General features: G+C 50.8%; 1 long non-coding RNA gene across 1 annotated transcript; it reads left to right on the forward strand.

Annotated features, from left to right (window-relative positions):
- The first annotated feature begins 397 nt into the window (after positions 1-397).
- Positions 398-2,821, forward strand: LOC125700351 (uncharacterized). Its single transcript, XR_007379875.1, has 5 exons — positions 398-482; positions 1,918-1,978; positions 2,058-2,134; positions 2,493-2,543; positions 2,690-2,821. It is a non-coding gene; the product is annotated as an uncharacterized LOC125700351 (long non-coding RNA).
- Positions 2,822-6,828: the final 4,007 nt, after the last annotated feature.

Below are 6,828 nucleotides of genomic sequence, written 5' to 3' on the forward strand. Positions count from 1 at the left end.
AGTGTTTAGACTTGCTGGTAACTGCTCTCTGCTGACAGCTATTTGCTTAATGATATGTTGGAGCAGAAGCCAACAGCAAAGATGAGCAGAAGGAGCCCTGCCTGGGCTGTGATGCTCTGGGAAGAGGCAGCAAAGACCTGGTGGTGAAGATTCTTGCCTTCTGGCTCTAAGGAGACCTCCAAGTTCCATCCTCTGTATCTGACAGGGCTCTGCCCTTGGTGTAATGGAGTGCCCTGAAGAGCTGGTATGGGGTCAAGCTCAGTGCTTCTGCCCATGCTGGAGGCAGAAATGTCTGCCAGGCTCCATAGGCGTGAATGTGACTGGTCATGTTCTCAGTGTCACGTGCTGTCCGGGGCGGGTGGCAAAGCCAGTTTTTCTGCTCCCAAAATGAGACTTGGGGAGGAGACCGCAATGCTCAAATAGCCACCACACTGCCTGCTGCCAGCAGATGCCAAGGAGCCCATTCACCTTTCCTGCTTCAGGTAGGACACCTTCCTCCATCATCGATGTCGCTGTGGGCGTTTACAGACCGGCTTATTGATGCTGTGGGCTGGAGGAAGGGAGTAGAAGTGTGGGGTGATGTGCAGGGTGAGGCAGGAGCAGCCCTGGGTCAGCTTTGCTGTGGGGCATCTCATGGATGGAGATGGGACATCATGCCCTGTTCTCTCTGGGAAGGGCTGCAGTGCTCCTCAGTTGTGCCTGGAGGCATTGGGACCGCACATGCTATCACATGGGATTGGTTTAAGAATGCTTTCCCAGCGATCTGTTCCATGTGCACCAATGCTTTGGTCAGCTGCAAAGGGAAATCACAGCTCAGCACAGCTGAGCTTCACCTGCCCATGCTTTAGCTCACAGCTCCATTCAAGGCTGGGAGCCCCGTATGGCTGTGGTGAACGACTGCCTATTTGACATGGAGGCACAAAGCAGAGGCAGCCCCGTGGGTCTGGGGCTGAGCAGGAGCTGCTGTTTGGTGCATGGCACCCAGCATCAGGGAATCAGCTGCACCTTCCAAGGGGCTGCCTTTCCTTTCGCTAATGTTTGATTCTTTTTAATGATTTTAGATTAGAAAGTAATTATTTATAATTAAGAGCTGCACTTCTAAATTACGGAGACGAAGTAGATTGCTATTCATTATTAATTAGATTTTTACCTTTGCACCCATTGTGCCTTTGTCAGCCCCAACATGCACTTTGCCTGCGGCTTCCTGGAGCGTGTTTGGAAAACACAGATCAGTGTTATCAACCCAGAGGCCGCCTTGTGCTTCACTGCACACAGACAGTGTCATTTTGTGGGCTTAAAAACATTAATTGAAAGCCTTCACCTCCTGCCTCTCTCCACCAGTGATGAGCAGAGACTGCTCTCCAGTTGTGTGCTGGGGCAAAGGGCCGACCCCAGTGCCCCCGCCTGCAGCATGGCCCTGCTCCCTGCCCTGCTGCCTTCCCTCTGCCACAGGTGCCAATTTTGCTCTTTGTGTCTGAGAAGGAGGGTTTAAGCTGCCAGTGCTGGTTTTTTTTTTTTTTTTGGGGTGGGGGGGCTCTATTTGTTCTTTCTGTTTTTAAAGAAATCTGTTTGCCTTCTTCTGAGCTGCTTTCTTCACCGTCTGTCACTGCTCAGGCACTTAATCAATGCTCAGTTTTCTTACTGCTGCTGCCTCTGTCTCCCTTCCTGCTCTCATCCCATCCCTGGGGGATGTCTCTCATCTGTTGCTTCTCCAGAACCCTGAAGTATGGAGCCTTACTTACCCTTAATTTAAAATATTTTGAATATTTCTGTGGTTTCCACCTGCTCCCAGGTGGGTTTGGAAGTGGAATTAAGGTATCTCCCTGCATGCTTGGTCTCTACATACAGCAGGGACTAAGGAAGTATTTTCATCCCTGAAAAAAATCCCATGATTTCCCTCCCCTCTGTGTGCCATAGGTGTGAGCACCTCGTGCCCCAGAGCCCTTTGGCTGTGGTGAAATGTCCACGATCCTGAAATGTGAGTGTGGGATGGGAGCTGGGGAGGGACCCTCCTGAGGGTGCTACTGTTAATGACCCTCCCCCTGTGCCCACTGTAGGGTTTGGACGGGAAGATAAGGAGAGAGAGGAGAAGGAAGAGGAAAGAAAACAGGAGGCAGAGGAGGAAAAGGACAAGGTATGGGTATGCTGGTACTGGTGTGTGGTAGGATAGGGCCAGCCCCAGAAAGGGGTATTGGTGGCATGGGGATGGTTGCTTTGTACAAAAGTTGTGGGAGGATTTTGAAAGCCTCAAAAGATTTAATTTATATCCTGGCTGTGAAGGACAGTGGTGCCTGACTCGTGGTGTTCACAGCTGGTGGTTGATGCTGAGCCGTCTGCAGCCTGAACTCACGTGGCTTTTCCATTGACAGCTAGCTCAGAGCCTGGCTCTTTCTGTTTGTGTAACTTCTCCCCATCCTGAATAGCAAAGGAGGGGTGAGGGGGATGGGTGAGGAGCAGAGCCCCTGGTGACATTTACCCTTTCCTCTTTGCAGGGAGTTGGGGATGGTGACAACAGGAGCAGCAGCAGCAGCAGCACTGAGGAGGTAAGTGTCCAGAGTGCCCCAAGCGGAGCTCCCCAGCACCACCCACTGCATGCATGCTGCTTCTGGGGGGCATTCAGAACCTGGAGGCACCCAGTAGCACCCAGGTTCTTTCCTCTCTCACCATGCTGCTTTTCTTCTTATTCCAGCCCCAGGACCAGGGCCGTGCTGAGGACGATGAGAAGGAAGCCCAGGAATAGACTTGCTGGGCATGGCGAGGAGCTGGGGATGCTGGAGGGGGCTGGCCACTGGTAGCCAAATAAAAGCATTTGGACCCCAAAGAGAGATGTTATTTGTTCATCCCAACAAGCTGCCCGTCCCCAAAACAGCTATGAAAAGGCAGGTGGTGGGGAGCAGGTCTGGCTCAAGATCGTGAAAAAGGATGGAGAGAAACTCTTATGGCTGGATGGCATTTCCCATTGATCGAAACCGCACCAAAAGCACTCGCAGGGGAAAAATTAACCCCAAACTGGGGGATGCTAACAGGATGCTGAGCATGTGGCTGCCCCGTGCTCTGCCGCGGCTGGGAGAGCCGGGGAAAAAAGGGAAAAATGGGAAAAATGAGCTGTCACTGCCATCTACCGGGACTGGGACGAGTGGCAGCGGGGCCGAGGGTTTCATAACAACTCGCGGGGTGTTGGGTAAGGCTTCCTCCGAACGGCCTCTCGCCTTCAATAGTGACTATTTCGAACAAACTTGGGTTTAGCAGTCAAAGTCTGGAGGATTCTACTTGAAACCACAGAATTTTTGGCTTTAAGTTTTGCGTTCTCAGAACAAATGCAGCCGGCTCTTGTATAACCACAGCAAACAGTAGGAGTGATGCTGAGGAATGTTGTCTTAATTAACCAGCGCAGAGATTAAAGGGAAAACATGGAGACAGAACAAACAGACCAACCCAGCAGCTAAAGTGGGTTCTGGAAGGCTGAGCCTAAGTGCATTGTGGTCAGGGAAACAAGGACACCTCAATGTAAAGCAGCCCCATAGGGCACTGCAGCCTCCACCGCCCTCTATGTTGGTACGTGGGACTCATGCATGGGATGCAGCCTGCATCCAAACACAGAACGCCCACAGTGCCTTTGGGCTTTGCTCCCACAGGGTGGGAATCTCTGGGGTTCAATGTTCATAGTACCCATCCTCATGTTGCCCCAAATCCCAGAGCTTCGTGTGCTCAGATCCAGCATGTGCACATCCCTGTGTTGCTGGGTGCTGGGGGGTAACAAGACAGGGAAAATCTCACTGTGTTTTATGGGCCCTTCTTGGGGCAGTGCACAGAGCTCTGTGCAAATACAGCATCAGTTTTGTGGCTCAAAGCAGCTCCAGTGAACGGCTGTGTGAGCAACCAAAGGAGCCCCAAAGGTTCTCCATCCCATGTTCTGCACTGTGCTCTGGACATCACAGTGTGCTGCCTTGGTTTGAAGCCATGAGGTTTCCCCAGAAAGCTGCAGGCATGCAAACCATTTCAAATCACCCATGGTCCATAACTCCTCATTATGTCTCAGCCCTGGTTTGCATCCAGGTGACATGAATGGGATTATAGCACAAGCATCAATGCCAGCCAATTGTATCAAGAGCTTTAGTAACATTTCCTGCAGGAGGCAAAACACAAGCAAAACATCTGGCTTTTGGGGATGCTGAGGACCTTCAGCAGAGTGAACTGTATGGCCCCATAGGTGGCAGTGGCTGGGGACAGAGAGGTGTCCCCCAGCATGACCTCTGGCTTGCCCAGGCTGTGATGGCTGAGCACTTCCCAAGCCCTGCTGGACACCAAATCTGTCCCCATTGGCATGTTTAACCACTGAATCTGCTCAAAACTTATGAAAAGTCCAACCTTGGATGTGCCCTTGGATGGCAGGGAGCAGAGCACAGACAGAGACGTGCCGAGTGCCCATCATGTCCATCCAGCTCGGGGAGGGTGGAGTAGGAAAGGAGACAGCAAGAGAAATTGGCAGCCAGGGAGTTACTTAAGCAAGCCTTGTTTACACACATCTTCTCCTCTTTATATAACCTCCCCGAGGCAGCAGGAGGTGTGCAGCCTGTGCTCAGAGAGCAGCTGAAGGGACCATGCACAAACCTTGCACAAGCACAGCTGCCATGAGACCCTGGGCATGGAGAGAGGATGGATTTCTGCATCATTTATTGTAGAAATGCCCCCTTACAGTGTTGGTTTTTATTTTTTTTTTTCATTTTTTCTTTTTTTTAATTATTATTCTCTGAATATGAATGATTTCAGATCAGAAAGGCTGGACCTCTGTTTTGCTACGAAATTTTCCATCTTGCACTTCGGGGCTGCATTCAGCAAACAAGGGCGTGTTGTTACATAAACTGTCCTGTATGGAAACGAGCTTCTCCGAGGTACAGATCAAACAGAAATCTTTCCTTTGTTCCCAAGTGACCTCCATGGAAAATTGCGAGCAGCTTTTTTTCATTCCACCAAGAAGTGGAAACAGTCAGAAGTCCCGAGTTTCCCAGAAAAGCCGATTCCTGCAGCCTTGCTATGATCTGGTAATCCCTGCAGGGCGCCGGGCAGAGACTTCCTACAGACCAACCCTTCTATTTTAGGGCTAAATAGTAGGAAAAGGAAAACCACATCAGAACACGTGTTTCACAAGCGGAGGGTGCATTGGGTGGGTGAGTTTCTCATTCCACTCTGGCTCCCTGGAGACTTTGTGCTGAGCTCTTCTACAATTTGTCCTCTCATTCTAAATAGGTGTAAACTGTTTGTTGCTATGTTATAATGAAAAGCTGGAAGTTCCACTGGAGCTTTATTCACTGTAGTGTCTGGATTCATTTTTTCATAAAAACGGCTCTGAGTGTAGCAATCCTGCACTCCTTCACAGCACTCCTTTCTTTTCTCTTCTGCAATTGCCTTCTCCTCTGACTCCCATGTTTGCTCTTTCAGGAAAGCAAAGAGGGGCTCTTATTCTCCAAACCCAACTGCAGTGCATTCGTAACATCCACAAAGCAGCAGTGCTGGGCTGATTGTGAAGGAACACATGCAGTTTCCTCCAGCTGGTCCACCAGAAGGGGCTTAAGGGTGATGAATCCATGGAGAAACAGCACTCTGAGCCCTCCAAAGCTGTGCTGGGTGGGCACCTAGAATCCAAAGACCAGGGAAACCATGCCCAGCATGGGCAGAAGGCACAGGCAGAAATGCTGCTCCTGCAGATGGGGGGCTGCAGCTGTTCCTGGAACACCAATGAGCTGATTGTAACCATGCACCATGGTTGCACCATGGGTATCCTGCACTGTGGTTTTGCCACACATCCCGGGGCTACCACCCAGAGAATGGGGATAATTCTGACTTCAGTGTTTCTGCATCTGTGCCCATGGAAAAGAGCACCTATGTGTGTTTTCTATAGGACTTGCTGCAAGATGTGTGACAATGCTCTGCTCCCCTCATTGCCAAGGAGTCTGTATGAGTGGTACAAGCCAGATACAGACCTGAGTTCCCCCTCCTTCCTCTCCTATCTCCAGGATGCCCAGTTACATGAGCACTGGGAAAGCATTACATCACAGCACTGTCTGCCCTGTCCATGTGACAGCCAACACGTTCGTCTAGGAATGATGATGCCCCGGGCACAGCCTGTATGACTCTGAAAAGAAAATATTAAAGTTTTCTTTAAAGGAAAATATTAAAGCTTTCTTCAATTCCCCAACCTTGCATACAGCTGATCCTTGTTACAGAGGAACAGCTGAGTTTTGGGGCTCAGGAACAACGCTGTAATTGATGTGACTGCTGTCTGCCCAGCATCGACTCAGCGCAGAGCAGTGTGGCAAAGTGCTGCAGCCACCAGACAGAAAGCAGGCACAGATCTCCTTCAGAGAGCTGAAAGAAAAGGTGTGTGTTACAGCCATGAGCACAGCCACCTCCTGTACCACCTCCCTCCTTTCCTTCACTGAGCAGAGCTGGCTCTGAACTGCGTGCTGCAAACAGAGAAACCTGGCAGCTGCACAATGACCTGGACAGAGAAACAGGATGATGCAAAGATGGCAAAAATTCCAGGAAGCTGCTGTGCTTGTTGACACGCTGGGAGGCGTGTGATGAAATGATCCCTGCGTGCTGTTTGCACGTACTGAGGTGTAGAAGTCATTCCTTGGCCAAACTCTGAAGGGTGCTGCATGCAGACGAGCCAGGATCCAGGTAGGAGCAGGGCTGCACAGGTGCAGAAACACGGCCCAGAGCCTTATCCTATGGAGAGCATCATCCTATGCAGGCTGCTCTGGCTCTTATCCAGCTGTGCTGCATCCCTGTGCTGTGGCCGTACTGCAATCCCTTTGCCACTTCTTG

Source organism: Lagopus muta, chromosome 14 (genome assembly GCF_023343835.1).
Source record: "Lagopus muta isolate bLagMut1 chromosome 14, bLagMut1 primary, whole genome shotgun sequence".
Lineage (NCBI taxonomy): Eukaryota > Metazoa > Chordata > Aves > Galliformes > Phasianidae > Lagopus > Lagopus muta.